At 49.4% G+C, this 12,788-nt stretch overlaps 43 non-coding genes across 43 annotated transcripts; all 43 read right to left on the bottom strand.

Annotated features, from left to right (window-relative positions):
* Nucleotides 1-5: 5 nt before the first annotated feature.
* Nucleotides 6-124, bottom strand: LOC117593823. The gene has a single exon (XR_004575272.1). It is a non-coding gene; the product is annotated as a 5S ribosomal RNA (ribosomal RNA).
* Nucleotides 125-227: 103 nt separating this feature from the next.
* On the bottom strand, nucleotides 228-346 carry LOC117593834. Its single transcript, XR_004575283.1, has one exon. It is a non-coding gene; the product is annotated as a 5S ribosomal RNA (ribosomal RNA).
* Nucleotides 347-449: 103 nt separating this feature from the next.
* On the bottom strand, nucleotides 450-568 carry LOC117593845. The gene has a single exon (XR_004575294.1). It is a non-coding gene; the product is annotated as a 5S ribosomal RNA (ribosomal RNA).
* Nucleotides 569-671: 103 nt separating this feature from the next.
* On the bottom strand, nucleotides 672-790 carry LOC117593851. Its single transcript, XR_004575300.1, has one exon. It is a non-coding gene; the product is annotated as a 5S ribosomal RNA (ribosomal RNA).
* A 103-nt stretch (nucleotides 791-893) lies between these two features.
* On the bottom strand, nucleotides 894-1,012 carry LOC117593812. The gene has a single exon (XR_004575261.1). It is a non-coding gene; the product is annotated as a 5S ribosomal RNA (ribosomal RNA).
* A 103-nt stretch (nucleotides 1,013-1,115) lies between these two features.
* LOC117593813 lies at nucleotides 1,116-1,234 on the bottom strand. The gene has a single exon (XR_004575262.1). It is a non-coding gene; the product is annotated as a 5S ribosomal RNA (ribosomal RNA).
* A 103-nt stretch (nucleotides 1,235-1,337) lies between these two features.
* LOC117593814 lies at nucleotides 1,338-1,456 on the bottom strand. Its single transcript, XR_004575263.1, has one exon. It is a non-coding gene; the product is annotated as a 5S ribosomal RNA (ribosomal RNA).
* Nucleotides 1,457-1,559: 103 nt separating this feature from the next.
* Nucleotides 1,560-1,678, bottom strand: LOC117593811. Its single transcript, XR_004575260.1, has one exon. It is a non-coding gene; the product is annotated as a 5S ribosomal RNA (ribosomal RNA).
* Nucleotides 1,679-1,781: 103 nt separating this feature from the next.
* Nucleotides 1,782-1,900, bottom strand: LOC117593816. Its single transcript, XR_004575265.1, has one exon. It is a non-coding gene; the product is annotated as a 5S ribosomal RNA (ribosomal RNA).
* A 103-nt stretch (nucleotides 1,901-2,003) lies between these two features.
* On the bottom strand, nucleotides 2,004-2,122 carry LOC117593817. Its single transcript, XR_004575266.1, has one exon. It is a non-coding gene; the product is annotated as a 5S ribosomal RNA (ribosomal RNA).
* A 103-nt stretch (nucleotides 2,123-2,225) lies between these two features.
* Nucleotides 2,226-2,344, bottom strand: LOC117593818. Its single transcript, XR_004575267.1, has one exon. It is a non-coding gene; the product is annotated as a 5S ribosomal RNA (ribosomal RNA).
* Nucleotides 2,345-2,447: 103 nt separating this feature from the next.
* LOC117593819 lies at nucleotides 2,448-2,566 on the bottom strand. The gene has a single exon (XR_004575268.1). It is a non-coding gene; the product is annotated as a 5S ribosomal RNA (ribosomal RNA).
* Nucleotides 2,567-2,669: 103 nt separating this feature from the next.
* On the bottom strand, nucleotides 2,670-2,788 carry LOC117593820. The gene has a single exon (XR_004575269.1). It is a non-coding gene; the product is annotated as a 5S ribosomal RNA (ribosomal RNA).
* A 103-nt stretch (nucleotides 2,789-2,891) lies between these two features.
* Nucleotides 2,892-3,010, bottom strand: LOC117593821. The gene has a single exon (XR_004575270.1). It is a non-coding gene; the product is annotated as a 5S ribosomal RNA (ribosomal RNA).
* A 103-nt stretch (nucleotides 3,011-3,113) lies between these two features.
* Nucleotides 3,114-3,232, bottom strand: LOC117593822. Its single transcript, XR_004575271.1, has one exon. It is a non-coding gene; the product is annotated as a 5S ribosomal RNA (ribosomal RNA).
* A 103-nt stretch (nucleotides 3,233-3,335) lies between these two features.
* On the bottom strand, nucleotides 3,336-3,454 carry LOC117593824. The gene has a single exon (XR_004575273.1). It is a non-coding gene; the product is annotated as a 5S ribosomal RNA (ribosomal RNA).
* Nucleotides 3,455-3,557: 103 nt separating this feature from the next.
* Nucleotides 3,558-3,676, bottom strand: LOC117593825. The gene has a single exon (XR_004575274.1). It is a non-coding gene; the product is annotated as a 5S ribosomal RNA (ribosomal RNA).
* A 103-nt stretch (nucleotides 3,677-3,779) lies between these two features.
* Nucleotides 3,780-3,898, bottom strand: LOC117593826. Its single transcript, XR_004575275.1, has one exon. It is a non-coding gene; the product is annotated as a 5S ribosomal RNA (ribosomal RNA).
* Nucleotides 3,899-4,001: 103 nt separating this feature from the next.
* Nucleotides 4,002-4,120, bottom strand: LOC117593827. The gene has a single exon (XR_004575276.1). It is a non-coding gene; the product is annotated as a 5S ribosomal RNA (ribosomal RNA).
* Nucleotides 4,121-4,223: 103 nt separating this feature from the next.
* LOC117593828 lies at nucleotides 4,224-4,342 on the bottom strand. Its single transcript, XR_004575277.1, has one exon. It is a non-coding gene; the product is annotated as a 5S ribosomal RNA (ribosomal RNA).
* A 103-nt stretch (nucleotides 4,343-4,445) lies between these two features.
* LOC117593829 lies at nucleotides 4,446-4,564 on the bottom strand. The gene has a single exon (XR_004575278.1). It is a non-coding gene; the product is annotated as a 5S ribosomal RNA (ribosomal RNA).
* A 103-nt stretch (nucleotides 4,565-4,667) lies between these two features.
* Nucleotides 4,668-4,786, bottom strand: LOC117593830. The gene has a single exon (XR_004575279.1). It is a non-coding gene; the product is annotated as a 5S ribosomal RNA (ribosomal RNA).
* A 103-nt stretch (nucleotides 4,787-4,889) lies between these two features.
* Nucleotides 4,890-5,008, bottom strand: LOC117593831. Its single transcript, XR_004575280.1, has one exon. It is a non-coding gene; the product is annotated as a 5S ribosomal RNA (ribosomal RNA).
* Nucleotides 5,009-5,111: 103 nt separating this feature from the next.
* Nucleotides 5,112-5,230, bottom strand: LOC117593832. The gene has a single exon (XR_004575281.1). It is a non-coding gene; the product is annotated as a 5S ribosomal RNA (ribosomal RNA).
* A 103-nt stretch (nucleotides 5,231-5,333) lies between these two features.
* LOC117593833 lies at nucleotides 5,334-5,452 on the bottom strand. Its single transcript, XR_004575282.1, has one exon. It is a non-coding gene; the product is annotated as a 5S ribosomal RNA (ribosomal RNA).
* Nucleotides 5,453-5,555: 103 nt separating this feature from the next.
* LOC117593835 lies at nucleotides 5,556-5,674 on the bottom strand. Its single transcript, XR_004575284.1, has one exon. It is a non-coding gene; the product is annotated as a 5S ribosomal RNA (ribosomal RNA).
* Nucleotides 5,675-5,777: 103 nt separating this feature from the next.
* On the bottom strand, nucleotides 5,778-5,896 carry LOC117593836. Its single transcript, XR_004575285.1, has one exon. It is a non-coding gene; the product is annotated as a 5S ribosomal RNA (ribosomal RNA).
* Nucleotides 5,897-5,999: 103 nt separating this feature from the next.
* On the bottom strand, nucleotides 6,000-6,118 carry LOC117593837. Its single transcript, XR_004575286.1, has one exon. It is a non-coding gene; the product is annotated as a 5S ribosomal RNA (ribosomal RNA).
* A 103-nt stretch (nucleotides 6,119-6,221) lies between these two features.
* On the bottom strand, nucleotides 6,222-6,340 carry LOC117593838. The gene has a single exon (XR_004575287.1). It is a non-coding gene; the product is annotated as a 5S ribosomal RNA (ribosomal RNA).
* A 103-nt stretch (nucleotides 6,341-6,443) lies between these two features.
* On the bottom strand, nucleotides 6,444-6,562 carry LOC117593839. The gene has a single exon (XR_004575288.1). It is a non-coding gene; the product is annotated as a 5S ribosomal RNA (ribosomal RNA).
* Nucleotides 6,563-6,665: 103 nt separating this feature from the next.
* LOC117593840 lies at nucleotides 6,666-6,784 on the bottom strand. Its single transcript, XR_004575289.1, has one exon. It is a non-coding gene; the product is annotated as a 5S ribosomal RNA (ribosomal RNA).
* Nucleotides 6,785-6,887: 103 nt separating this feature from the next.
* Nucleotides 6,888-7,006, bottom strand: LOC117593841. The gene has a single exon (XR_004575290.1). It is a non-coding gene; the product is annotated as a 5S ribosomal RNA (ribosomal RNA).
* A 103-nt stretch (nucleotides 7,007-7,109) lies between these two features.
* LOC117593842 lies at nucleotides 7,110-7,228 on the bottom strand. The gene has a single exon (XR_004575291.1). It is a non-coding gene; the product is annotated as a 5S ribosomal RNA (ribosomal RNA).
* Nucleotides 7,229-7,331: 103 nt separating this feature from the next.
* LOC117593843 lies at nucleotides 7,332-7,450 on the bottom strand. Its single transcript, XR_004575292.1, has one exon. It is a non-coding gene; the product is annotated as a 5S ribosomal RNA (ribosomal RNA).
* Nucleotides 7,451-7,553: 103 nt separating this feature from the next.
* On the bottom strand, nucleotides 7,554-7,672 carry LOC117593844. The gene has a single exon (XR_004575293.1). It is a non-coding gene; the product is annotated as a 5S ribosomal RNA (ribosomal RNA).
* Nucleotides 7,673-7,775: 103 nt separating this feature from the next.
* Nucleotides 7,776-7,894, bottom strand: LOC117593846. Its single transcript, XR_004575295.1, has one exon. It is a non-coding gene; the product is annotated as a 5S ribosomal RNA (ribosomal RNA).
* A 103-nt stretch (nucleotides 7,895-7,997) lies between these two features.
* LOC117593847 lies at nucleotides 7,998-8,116 on the bottom strand. Its single transcript, XR_004575296.1, has one exon. It is a non-coding gene; the product is annotated as a 5S ribosomal RNA (ribosomal RNA).
* A 103-nt stretch (nucleotides 8,117-8,219) lies between these two features.
* Nucleotides 8,220-8,338, bottom strand: LOC117593848. Its single transcript, XR_004575297.1, has one exon. It is a non-coding gene; the product is annotated as a 5S ribosomal RNA (ribosomal RNA).
* Nucleotides 8,339-8,441: 103 nt separating this feature from the next.
* LOC117593849 lies at nucleotides 8,442-8,560 on the bottom strand. Its single transcript, XR_004575298.1, has one exon. It is a non-coding gene; the product is annotated as a 5S ribosomal RNA (ribosomal RNA).
* Nucleotides 8,561-8,663: 103 nt separating this feature from the next.
* On the bottom strand, nucleotides 8,664-8,782 carry LOC117593850. Its single transcript, XR_004575299.1, has one exon. It is a non-coding gene; the product is annotated as a 5S ribosomal RNA (ribosomal RNA).
* Nucleotides 8,783-8,885: 103 nt separating this feature from the next.
* LOC114830185 lies at nucleotides 8,886-9,004 on the bottom strand. The gene has a single exon (XR_003777910.2). It is a non-coding gene; the product is annotated as a 5S ribosomal RNA (ribosomal RNA).
* Nucleotides 9,005-9,107: 103 nt separating this feature from the next.
* Nucleotides 9,108-9,226, bottom strand: LOC114830182. Its single transcript, XR_003777907.2, has one exon. It is a non-coding gene; the product is annotated as a 5S ribosomal RNA (ribosomal RNA).
* A 104-nt stretch (nucleotides 9,227-9,330) lies between these two features.
* Nucleotides 9,331-9,450, bottom strand: LOC114830192. The gene has a single exon (XR_003777917.2). It is a non-coding gene; the product is annotated as a 5S ribosomal RNA (ribosomal RNA).
* Between the last annotated feature and the right edge of the window lie 3,338 nt (nucleotides 9,451-12,788).

Consider the following 12,788-nt stretch of genomic DNA (forward strand, 5'->3'; position numbering starts at 1 on the left):
AAAAAGGCTTACAGCACCTGGTATTCCCAGGCGGTCTCCCATCCAAGTACTAACCGGGCCCGACCCTGCTTAGCTTCCGAGATCAGACGAGATCGGGCGTGCTCAGGGAGGTGTGGCCGTAAGCCTATTGACAGTTTGAATTTGGGCCTTTTATAGAGTGTGTGGACATGTCCTAAAAGAATGATTGACAGGATTTTTTTCACAAATTAATTGACCCCAATCAAAAAGGCTTACAGCACCTGGTATTCCCAGGCGGTCTCCCATCCAAGTACTAACCGGGCCCGACCCTGCTTAGCTTCCGAGATCAGACGAGATCGGGCGTGCTCAGGGAGGTGTGGCCGTAAGCCTATTGACAGTTTGAATTTGGGCCTTTTATAGAGTGTGTGGACATGTCCTAAAAGAATGATTGACAGGATTTTTTTCACAAATTAATTGACCCCAATCAAAAAGGCTTACAGCACCTGGTATTCCCAGGCGGTCTCCCATCCAAGTACTAACCGGGCCCGACCCTGCTTAGCTTCCGAGATCAGACGAGATCGGGCGTGCTCAGGGAGGTGTGGCCGTAAGCCTATTGACAGTTTGAATTTGGGCCTTTTATAGAGTGTGTGGACATGTCCTAAAAGAATGATTGACAGGATTTTTTTCACAAATTAATTGACCCCAATCAAAAAGGCTTACAGCACCTGGTATTCCCAGGCGGTCTCCCATCCAAGTACTAACCGGGCCCGACCCTGCTTAGCTTCCGAGATCAGACGAGATCGGGCGTGCTCAGGGAGGTGTGGCCGTAAGCCTATTGACAGTTTGAATTTGGGCCTTTTATAGAGTGTGTGGACATGTCCTAAAAGAATGATTGACAGGATTTTTTTCACAAATTAATTGACCCCAATCAAAAAGGCTTACAGCACCTGGTATTCCCAGGCGGTCTCCCATCCAAGTACTAACCGGGCCCGACCCTGCTTAGCTTCCGAGATCAGACGAGATCGGGCGTGCTCAGGGAGGTGTGGCCGTAAGCCTATTGACAGTTTGAATTTGGGCCTTTTATAGAGTGTGTGGACATGTCCTAAAAGAATGATTGACAGGATTTTTTTCACAAATTAATTGACCCCAATCAAAAAGGCTTACAGCACCTGGTATTCCCAGGCGGTCTCCCATCCAAGTACTAACCGGGCCCGACCCTGCTTAGCTTCCGAGATCAGACGAGATCGGGCGTGCTCAGGGAGGTGTGGCCGTAAGCCTATTGACAGTTTGAATTTGGGCCTTTTATAGAGTGTGTGGACATGTCCTAAAAGAATGATTGACAGGATTTTTTTCACAAATTAATTGACCCCAATCAAAAAGGCTTACAGCACCTGGTATTCCCAGGCGGTCTCCCATCCAAGTACTAACCGGGCCCGACCCTGCTTAGCTTCCGAGATCAGACGAGATCGGGCGTGCTCAGGGAGGTGTGGCCGTAAGCCTATTGACAGTTTGAATTTGGGCCTTTTATAGAGTGTGTGGACATGTCCTAAAAGAATGATTGACAGGATTTTTTTCACAAATTAATTGACCCCAATCAAAAAGGCTTACGGCACCTGGTATTCCCAGGCGGTCTCCCATCCAAGTACTAACCGGGCCCGACCCTGCTTAGCTTCCGAGATCAGACGAGATCGGGCGTGCTCAGGGAGGTGTGGCCGTAAGCCTATTGACAGTTTGAATTTGGGCCTTTTATAGAGTGTGTGGACATGTCCTAAAAGAATGATTGACAGGATTTTTTTCACAAATTAATTGACCCCAATCAAAAAGGCTTACAGCACCTGGTATTCCCAGGCGGTCTCCCATCCAAGTACTAACCGGGCCCGACCCTGCTTAGCTTCCGAGATCAGACGAGATCGGGCGTGCTCAGGGAGGTGTGGCCGTAAGCCTATTGACAGTTTGAATTTGGGCCTTTTATAGAGTGTGTGGACATGTCCTAAAAGAATGATTGACAGGATTTTTTTCACAAATTAATTGACCCCAATCAAAAAGGCTTACAGCACCTGGTATTCCCAGGCGGTCTCCCATCCAAGTACTAACCGGGCCCGACCCTGCTTAGCTTCCGAGATCAGACGAGATCGGGCGTGCTCAGGGAGGTGTGGCCGTAAGCCTATTGACAGTTTGAATTTGGGCCTTTTATAGAGTGTGTGGACATGTCCTAAAAGAATGATTGACAGGATTTTTTTCACAAATTAATTGACCCCAATCAAAAAGGCTTACAGCACCTGGTATTCCCAGGCGGTCTCCCATCCAAGTACTAACCGGGCCCGACCCTGCTTAGCTTCCGAGATCAGACGAGATCGGGCGTGCTCAGGGAGGTGTGGCCGTAAGCCTATTGACAGTTTGAATTTGGGCCTTTTATAGAGTGTGTGGACATGTCCTAAAAGAATGATTGACAGGATTTTTTTCACAAATTAATTGACCCCAATCAAAAAGGCTTACAGCACCTGGTATTCCCAGGCGGTCTCCCATCCAAGTACTAACCGGGCCCGACCCTGCTTAGCTTCCGAGATCAGACGAGATCGGGCGTGCTCAGGGAGGTGTGGCCGTAAGCCTATTGACAGTTTGAATTTGGGCCTTTTATAGAGTGTGTGGACATGTCCTAAAAGAATGATTGACAGGATTTTTTTCACAAATTAATTGACCCCAATCAAAAAGGCTTACAGCACCTGGTATTCCCAGGCGGTCTCCCATCCAAGTACTAACCGGGCCCGACCCTGCTTAGCTTCCGAGATCAGACGAGATCGGGCGTGCTCAGGGAGGTGTGGCCGTAAGCCTATTGACAGTTTGAATTTGGGCCTTTTATAGAGTGTGTGGACATGTCCTAAAAGAATGATTGACAGGATTTTTTTCACAAATTAATTGACCCCAATCAAAAAGGCTTACAGCACCTGGTATTCCCAGGCGGTCTCCCATCCAAGTACTAACCGGGCCCGACCCTGCTTAGCTTCCGAGATCAGACGAGATCGGGCGTGCTCAGGGAGGTGTGGCCGTAAGCCTATTGACAGTTTGAATTTGGGCCTTTTATAGAGTGTGTGGACATGTCCTAAAAGAATGATTGACAGGATTTTTTTCACAAATTAATTGACCCCAATCAAAAAGGCTTACAGCACCTGGTATTCCCAGGCGGTCTCCCATCCAAGTACTAACCGGGCCCGACCCTGCTTAGCTTCCGAGATCAGACGAGATCGGGCGTGCTCAGGGAGGTGTGGCCGTAAGCCTATGGACAGTTTGAATTTGGGCCTTTTATAGAGTGTGTGGACATGTCCTAAAAGAATGATTGACAGGATTTTTTTCACAAATTAATTGACCCCAATCAAAAAGGCTTACAGCACCTGGTATTCCCAGGCGGTCTCCCATCCAAGTACTAACCGGGCCCGACCCTGCTTAGCTTCCGAGATCAGACGAGATCGGGCGTGCTCAGGGAGGTGTGGCCGTAAGCCTATTGACAGTTTGAATTTGGGCCTTTTATAGAGTGTGTGGACATGTCCTAAAAGAATGATTGACAGGATTTTTTTCACAAATTAATTGACCCCAATCAAAAAGGCTTACAGCACCTGGTATTCCCAGGCGGTCTCCCATCCAAGTACTAACCGGGCCCGACCCTGCTTAGCTTCCGAGATCAGACGAGATCGGGCGTGCTCAGGGAGGTGTGGCCGTAAGCCTATTGACAGTTTGAATTTGGGCCTTTTATAGAGTGTGTGGACATGTCCTAAAAGAATGATTGACAGGATTTTTTTCACAAATTAATTGACCCCAATCAAAAAGGCTTACAGCACCTGGTATTCCCAGGCGGTCTCCCATCCAAGTACTAACCGGGCCCGACCCTGCTTAGCTTCCGAGATCAGACGAGATCGGGCGTGCTCAGGGAGGTGTGGCCGTAAGCCTATGGACAGTTTGAATTTGGGCCTTTTATAGAGTGTGTGGACATGTCCTAAAAGAATGATTGACAGGATTTTTTTCACAAATTAATTGACCCCAATCAAAAAGGCTTACAGCACCTGGTATTCCCAGGCGGTCTCCCATCCAAGTACTAACCGGGCCCGACCCTGCTTAGCTTCCGAGATCAGACGAGATCGGGCGTGCTCAGGGAGGTGTGGCCGTAAGCCTATTGACAGTTTGAATTTGGGCCTTTTATAGAGTGTGTGGACATGTCCTAAAAGAATGATTGACAGGATTTTTTTCACAAATTAATTGACCCCAATCAAAAAGGCTTACAGCACCTGGTATTCCCAGGCGGTCTCCCATCCAAGTACTAACCGGGCCCGACCCTGCTTAGCTTCCGAGATCAGACGAGATCGGGCGTGCTCAGGGAGGTGTGGCCGTAAGCCTATTGACAGTTTGAATTTGGGCCTTTTATAGAGTGTGTGGACATGTCCTAAAAGAATGATTGACAGGATTTTTTTCACAAATTAATTGACCCCAATCAAAAAGGCTTACAGCACCTGGTATTCCCAGGCGGTCTCCCATCCAAGTACTAACCGGGCCCGACCCTGCTTAGCTTCCGAGATCAGACGAGATCGGGCGTGCTCAGGGAGGTGTGGCCGTAAGCCTATTGACAGTTTGAATTTGGGCCTTTTATAGAGTGTGTGGACATGTCCTAAAAGAATGATTGACAGGATTTTTTTCACAAATTAATTGACCCCAATCAAAAAGGCTTACAGCACCTGGTATTCCCAGGCGGTCTCCCATCCAAGTACTAACCGGGCCCGACCCTGCTTAGCTTCCGAGATCAGACGAGATCGGGCGTGCTCAGGGAGGTGTGGCCGTAAGCCTATTGACAGTTTGAATTTGGGCCTTTTATAGAGTGTGTGGACATGTCCTAAAAGAATGATTGACAGGATTTTTTTCACAAATTAATTGACCCCAATCAAAAAGGCTTACAGCACCTGGTATTCCCAGGCGGTCTCCCATCCAAGTACTAACCGGGCCCGACCCTGCTTAGCTTCCGAGATCAGACGAGATCGGGCGTGCTCAGGGAGGTGTGGCCGTAAGCCTATTGACAGTTTGAATTTGGGCCTTTTATAGAGTGTGTGGACATGTCCTAAAAGAATGATTGACAGGATTTTTTTCACAAATTAATTGACCCCAATCAAAAAGGCTTACAGCACCTGGTATTCCCAGGCGGTCTCCCATCCAAGTACTAACCGGGCCCGACCCTGCTTAGCTTCCGAGATCAGACGAGATCGGGCGTGCTCAGGGAGGTGTGGCCGTAAGCCTATGGACAGTTTGAATTTGGGCCTTTTATAGAGTGTGTGGACATGTCCTAAAAGAATGATTGACAGGATTTTTTTCACAAATTAATTGACCCCAATCAAAAAGGCTTACAGCACCTGGTATTCCCAGGCGGTCTCCCATCCAAGTACTAACCGGGCCCGACCCTGCTTAGCTTCCGAGATCAGACGAGATCGGGCGTGCTCAGGGAGGTGTGGCCGTAAGCCTATTGACAGTTTGAATTTGGGCCTTTTATAGAGTGTGTGGACATGTCCTAAAAGAATGATTGACAGGATTTTTTTCACAAATTAATTGACCCCAATCAAAAAGGCTTACAGCACCTGGTATTCCCAGGCGGTCTCCCATCCAAGTACTAACCGGGCCCGACCCTGCTTAGCTTCCGAGATCAGACGAGATCGGGCGTGCTCAGGGAGGTGTGGCCGTAAGCCTATTGACAGTTTGAATTTGGGCCTTTTATAGAGTGTGTGGACATGTCCTAAAAGAATGATTGACAGGATTTTTTTCACAAATTAATTGACCCCAATCAAAAAGGCTTACAGCACCTGGTATTCCCAGGCGGTCTCCCATCCAAGTACTAACCGGGCCCGACCCTGCTTAGCTTCCGAGATCAGACGAGATCGGGCGTGCTCAGGGAGGTGTGGCCGTAAGCCTATTGACAGTTTGAATTTGGGCCTTTTATAGAGTGTGTGGACATGTCCTAAAAGAATGATTGACAGGATTTTTTTCACAAATTAATTGACCCCAATCAAAAAGGCTTACAGCACCTGGTATTCCCAGGCGGTCTCCCATCCAAGTACTAACCGGGCCCGACCCTGCTTAGCTTCCGAGATCAGACGAGATCGGGCGTGCTCAGGGAGGTGTGGCCGTAAGCCTATTGACAGTTTGAATTTGGGCCTTTTATAGAGTGTGTGGACATGTCCTAAAAGAATGATTGACAGGATTTTTTTCACAAATTAATTGACCCCAATCAAAAAGGCTTACAGCACCTGGTATTCCCAGGCGGTCTCCCATCCAAGTACTAACCGGGCCCGACCCTGCTTAGCTTCCGAGATCAGACGAGATCGGGCGTGCTCAGGGAGGTGTGGCCGTAAGCCTATTGACAGTTTGAATTTGGGCCTTTTATAGAGTGTGTGGACATGTCCTAAAAGAATGATTGACAGGATTTTTTTCACAAATTAATTGACCCCAATCAAAAAGGCTTACAGCACCTGGTATTCCCAGGCGGTCTCCCATCCAAGTACTAACCGGGCCCGACCCTGCTTAGCTTCCGAGATCAGACGAGATCGGGCGTGCTCAGGGAGGTGTGGCCGTAAGCCTATTGACAGTTTGAATTTGGGCCTTTTATAGAGTGTGTGGACATGTCCTAAAAGAATGATTGACAGGATTTTTTTCACAAATTAATTGACCCCAATCAAAAAGGCTTACAGCACCTGGTATTCCCAGGCGGTCTCCCATCCAAGTACTAACCGGGCCCGACCCTGCTTAGCTTCCGAGATCAGACGAGATCGGGCGTGCTCAGGGAGGTGTGGCCGTAAGCCTATTGACAGTTTGAATTTGGGCCTTTTATAGAGTGTGTGGACATGTCCTAAAAGAATGATTGACAGGATTTTTTTCACAAATTAATTGACCCCAATCAAAAAGGCTTACAGCACCTGGTATTCCCAGGCGGTCTCCCATCCAAGTACTAACCGGGCCCGACCCTGCTTAGCTTCCGAGATCAGACGAGATCGGGCGTGCTCAGGGAGGTGTGGCCGTAAGCCTATTGACAGTTTGAATTTGGGCCTTTTATAGAGTGTGTGGACATGTCCTAAAAGAATGATTGACAGGATTTTTTTCACAAATTAATTGACCCCAATCAAAAAGGCTTACAGCACCTGGTATTCCCAGGCGGTCTCCCATCCAAGTACTAACCGGGCCCGACCCTGCTTAGCTTCCGAGATCAGACGAGATCGGGCGTGCTCAGGGAGGTGTGGCCGTAAGCCTATTGACAGTTTGAATTTGGGCCTTTTATAGAGTGTGTGGACATGTCCTAAAAGAATGATTGACAGGATTTTTTTCACAAATTAATTGACCTCAATCAAAAAGGCTTACAGCACCTGGTATTCCCAGGCGGTCTCCCATCCAAGTACTAACCGGGCCCGACCCTGCTTAGCTTCCGAGATCAGACGAGATCGGGCGTGCTCAGGGAGGTGTGGCCGTAAGCCTATTGACAGTTTGAATTTGGGCCTTTTATAGAGTGTGTGGACATGTCCTAAAAGAATGATTGACAGGATTTTTTTCACAAATTAATTGACCCCAATCAAAAAGGCTTACAGCACCTGGTATTCCCAGGCGGTCTCCCATCCAAGTACTAACCGGGCCCGACCCTGCTTAGCTTCCGAGATCAGACGAGATCGGGCGTGCTCAGGGAGGTGTGGCCGTAAGCCTATTGACAGTTTGAATTTGGGCCTTTTATAGAGTGTGTGGACATGTCCTAAAAGAATGATTGACAGGATTTTTTTCACAAATTAATTGACCCCAATCAAAAAGGCTTACAGCACCTGGTATTCCCAGGCGGTCTCCCATCCAAGTACTAACCGGGCCCGACCCTGCTTAGCTTCCGAGATCAGACGAGATCGGGCGTGCTCAGGGAGGTGTGGCCGTAAGCCTATTGACAGTTTGAATTTGGGCCTTTTATAGAGTGTGTGGACATGTCCTAAAAGAATGATTGACAGGATTTTTTTCACAAATTAATTGACCCCAATCAAAAAGGCTTACAGCACCTGGTATTCCCAGGCGGTCTCCCATCCAAGTACTAACCGGGCCCGACCCTGCTTAGCTTCCGAGATCAGACGAGATCGGGCGTGCTCAGGGAGGTGTGGCCGTAAGCCTATTGACAGTTTGAATTTGGGCCTTTTATAGAGTGTGTGGACATGTCCTAAAAGAATGATTGACAGGATTTTTTTCAAAAATTAATTGACCTCAATCAAAAAGGCTTACAGCACCTGGTATTCCCAGGCGGTCTCCCATCCAAGTACTAACCGGGCCCGACCCTGCTTAGCTTCCGAGATCAGACGAGATCGGGCGTGCTCAGGGAGGTGTGGCCGTAAGCCTATTGACAGTTTGAATTTGGGCCTTTTATAGAGTGTGTGGACATGTCCTAAAAGAATGATTGACAGGATTTTTTTCACAAATTAATTGACCCCAATCAAAAAGGCTTACAGCACCTGGTATTCCCAGGCGGTCTCCCATCCAAGTACTAACCGGGCCCGACCCTGCTTAGCTTCCGAGATCAGACGAGATCGGGCGTGCTCAGGGAGGTGTGGCCGTAAGCCTATTGACAGTTTGAATTTGGGCCTTTTATAGAGTGTGTGGACATGTCCTAAAAGAATGATTGACAGGATTTTTTTCACAAATTAATTGACCCCAATCAAAAAGGCTTACAGCACCTGGTATTCCCAGGCGGTCTCCCATCCAAGTACTAACCGGGCCCGACCCTGCTTAGCTTCCGAGATCAGACGAGATCGGGCGTGCTCAGGGAGGTGTGGCCGTAAGCCTATTGGCAGTTTGAATTTGGGCCTTTTATAGAGTGTGTGGACATGTCCTAAAAGAATGATTGACAGGATTTTTTTCACAAATTAATTGACCCCAATCAAAAAGGCTTACAGCACCTGGTATTCCCAGGCGGTCTCCCATCCAAGTACTAACCGGGCCCGACCCTGCTTAGCTTCCGAGATCAGACGAGATCGGGCGTGCTCAGGGAGGTGTGGCCGTAAGCCTATTGACAGTTTGAATTTGGGCCTTTTATAGAGTGTGTGGACATGTCCTAAAAGAATGATTGACAGGATTTTTTTCACAAATTAATTGACCCCAATCAAAAAGGCTTACAGCACCTGGTATTCCCAGGCGGTCTCCCATCCAAGTACTAACCGGGCCCGACCCTGCTTAGCTTCCGAGATCAGACGAGATCGGGCGTGCTCAGGGAGGTGTGGCCGTAAGCCTATTGGACAGTTTGAATTTGGGCCTTTTATAGAGTGTGTGGACATGTCCTAAAAGAATGATTGACAGGATTTTTTTCACAAATTAATTGACCCCAATCAAAAAGGCTTACAGCACCTGGTATTCCCAGGCGGTCTCCCATCCAAGTACTAACCGGGCCCGACCCTGCTTAGCTTCCGAGATCAGACGAGATCGGGCGTGCTCCAGGGAGGTGTGGCCGTAAGCCTATTGGCAGTTTGAATTTGGGCCTTTTATAGAGTGTGTGGACATGTCCTAAAAGAATGATTGACAGGATTTCACGAAGTTCCTCTGCTAGTGGGAGACAGAAAAAAACGTTAGCCAGGTCAATGCAGGTGAACCATTTTTGATCCGGGGTCAAATTAGTGAGTGCTACATACGGGTTAGGTACCGGTATAGTGGGTGTGAGTAAGATGTTGTTAATAGCTCTGAGATCATGGGCCATACGGTATTTCCCTGTCCCTTTCTTTTCTACCGGGAGGATAGGCGTGTTGCACGCGGAACCTGACTCCTCTAACACCCCTGTGGGCCACAAACCATTCAATGTCACATCCAACCCTTCCTCTGTCTCTGGTTTGTGTGGGTATTGGGGCAGCCATATGGGCTCTCCCGGGCTGATTTTAAAGGTGACTGGTGGGCAATCGGTGAGCCCCACGTCCGTGGGGCCCTTGGACCACAGTGAGTCAGGTAACTCATTAAGACTGGCTGTGGCTACAGGGTGATCCATCTTTTCCCTCCCATGATCCCGAGTTATCTCCCTTCGCTCTAAACATACCCAATCCGTCCCTGGTGCTTCTAAACGATACGTCTTACAGCTGGGTGAGTACCATACGTTTGGCGCCTGAGTGAGTGTCCAATCAGAGCATTCGACCGCCCTTTTAACCATGGGCCCCAGGTCTTTTGCTTGGTGTTTAGGATGCAGGGCCAGTGACACATGCGAGACGGACTCCTCCGCCATCATTTACCACTGATCCTGCTCCTCTGTCAATTGTCCATCTGCCGCTACCCCTTCAGGGCCTACATATATGAATTTAGACCCGACCTGCCACGTGTCCCCACACACTACATCCCCAAACCCCTCTCTATACACGATCATAAAATAGGGTTACATGTGGGGGGTCTGGCGGAGGAAAGTACGGTTCGAGGAGGGAGATCCACGGCCTCCATTTGAAGTACTGGGACAAAATACCCTGTTTGTTCCGGCTTTTCCGGTGTCAATAGTCCCCAGTATATCTATGCTATTTCACCCTTCACCGGTTGTACCAGGTACTGCCCTTTGCGTGCGGTTTCAGGTCCGCACACCGCCGATGTCCCGTCTGGTAACGTGACAGTTAGTCCATCTGGAGAACATAAGATATTAGCCCCCAGTTTTATCAACAAGTCTCTCCCCAATAAGTTCACTGGTGTGTTTGTCGACACCACATACGGATGGCTGAGGGCCTGTTTACCCAGTATCGTTTTAAGAGGAAATGTCCCTGGCAAAGTCTGTCTCACTCCTTCAAACCCCACAACTTCCACTGTCTTGGAGGATAGTAGTCCTGTGACGGGAGGGGCGGTGATGGTGGAAAAAGGGGCACCTGTGTCAACCAGAAAGGGGAAGTCCTTCCCGTCGACATTCAGGGACAGCATAGGGTCTGCCCTTCTCCCGCTTTCCCCTCCCCTCCCTGTAGACCGTCACGCCTGGTCCCACCCTCCCTCATAAGAGAGTGGGTATTGTCCAGGTGCGCTAGGTGGTGGGACGGCGTGTGGGTTGGGAACTGGAGCTGCCCCTTGGTTTGGGTATCCTCTGCCCCCTGCAGTGTTCTGTGGGCACTCTCTGGACCAGTGGTTCGGGTCACCACACGTAAAGCAGGCTCCGTATGGGACTTGGGCTCCTGGAGCCCCTCTGCCTCTACCCCGCCCCCTCCCCCTACCATAACCTCACCTCGGAGTCCCTGGTCGATAGGGTGCAGTGAATGCCCCCCGGCCACCGTGAGGTTGGGGTGCCCATGTGGGAACAGGGTATAAATCGGGTGTGTCAGGTTCTCCTGAGCCTAGGGCTGCCACCTGTCTGTGTTTCTTTTTCCCTTCATTGAGCCTCCCTTTGGCTTCACCCAGCTGTAAAGCAGGCTCCCTTTCAGTCCCTGTATCTGTTTGTCTTTCTCTGTCTCCTCATCTTTAGCCCTCTGTAAATGATGCACTATGTGTCTTTCCCATACATGTGATTCACTACCCGGCAAGTCAGGATTTGCCATCATTGCCTCTTTTATTTTCTCTGGAAGTCCCTCTAAGACCGCCCTTCTAAACCACTCCTGCTGCAGACCCCCCTTCCGCCGGGTGGTGCCCTGTGTGTTTGGCCCATGTGTCTTTACATGCTTCTAGATACTGTCTAGGGTGTTGCTCTTTTTCCCAAGGTAACTTGGGCATCGGGGCCCCAGCGGGCAAGGGAAATAGTTCCCTCAGGGCCGTGGCTATGCGCCCGACCACCTGACTGAAAGGGGTGTTATCAGGGCTCCGCCTAGTGGCGGCCCCTTTTTCTATCTCAGTCATAGCCTGGGCGGACACGGCTCGGGCGGCTACTGCCCTCCAGTCCCCCAGTGCCAACATTTGACCAGCTGTGAGTTTATCAAATTGTGACAACCATAGTCCACCTCCCTCTCCCATCGGGGGTAATTTATCTACCAATGCCTGTACGTCTCCCCAAGCCCAATGGTTTATATCGCGGTTCGCCGCCTCCCACTCTAAAGAGAGGCAGCTTAAACCCAGCACACCCAGCTTCCCCTGCTTGTGACCGCGTATACATTTTATTTTGCGTCTTTTGAGTTGATTCTACTGCGTCATGGTGTAGTTTATGTTCTGGTGGGGACGTACGCGGCAGAGGGTATACGTCTACGTCTCCCTTACTCCCATCTCCACTACTGTCTGTGTCGGGGTCTTCGTCTGAGTCAGTCCATCTCCCTACTGCATTGCCCGTGAGTACCACCCGTCCTCTATATGAATTTCCTTTGTTCTGCCTAGTTCTGGTCCTTCTCACTGTGTCACTATCGTCCGACCCCGACTTTTAGTCCTCACCTAACCTGCCTTTAGTACGGCCTGACCTTCTCTTTATGGCCCCTGTAATCCCATCCTGTTTATTATTTCCTAGTCGCCTCCCCTTCTCGCTCCTTTCTTCGTATCTCCCGTACTCTCTTACTGCCCTTGCCTTGAACGGTTTCACCTCCCCCTCAGTGTCTGTTTCGCTCTCTGACTCTGCCTTCCTACTCAACTTTCTCTTATCTTGCTTTCCTGTGACTTGAGTTATGGGCTTGCTATTCTGTGTGTCTAAAGACAATATACCACTCTGTAAACGTAACACTGGATATAATGGTGCCCGGTCTGTACCAAGCACCGCCGGGTCATCTTCATATGCTGGGGGTTCTATCTCTCCTCCCTTTTTCTCCTCAATTTTCTGTCCTTTTTTCTCTTTGTTCAAATGGTCTACGCCCTGACACCACACTGCTAATTTACACCATTCTTTTCTGTGCTTTTCCCATTCCTTCTCCTTTTCTCTATATCTCCCTCTCTTG

The sequence above is a fragment of the Esox lucius genome, chromosome 23, assembly GCF_011004845.1.
Source record: "Esox lucius isolate fEsoLuc1 chromosome 23, fEsoLuc1.pri, whole genome shotgun sequence".
Taxonomy (NCBI): Eukaryota; Metazoa; Chordata; class Actinopteri; order Esociformes; family Esocidae; genus Esox; species Esox lucius.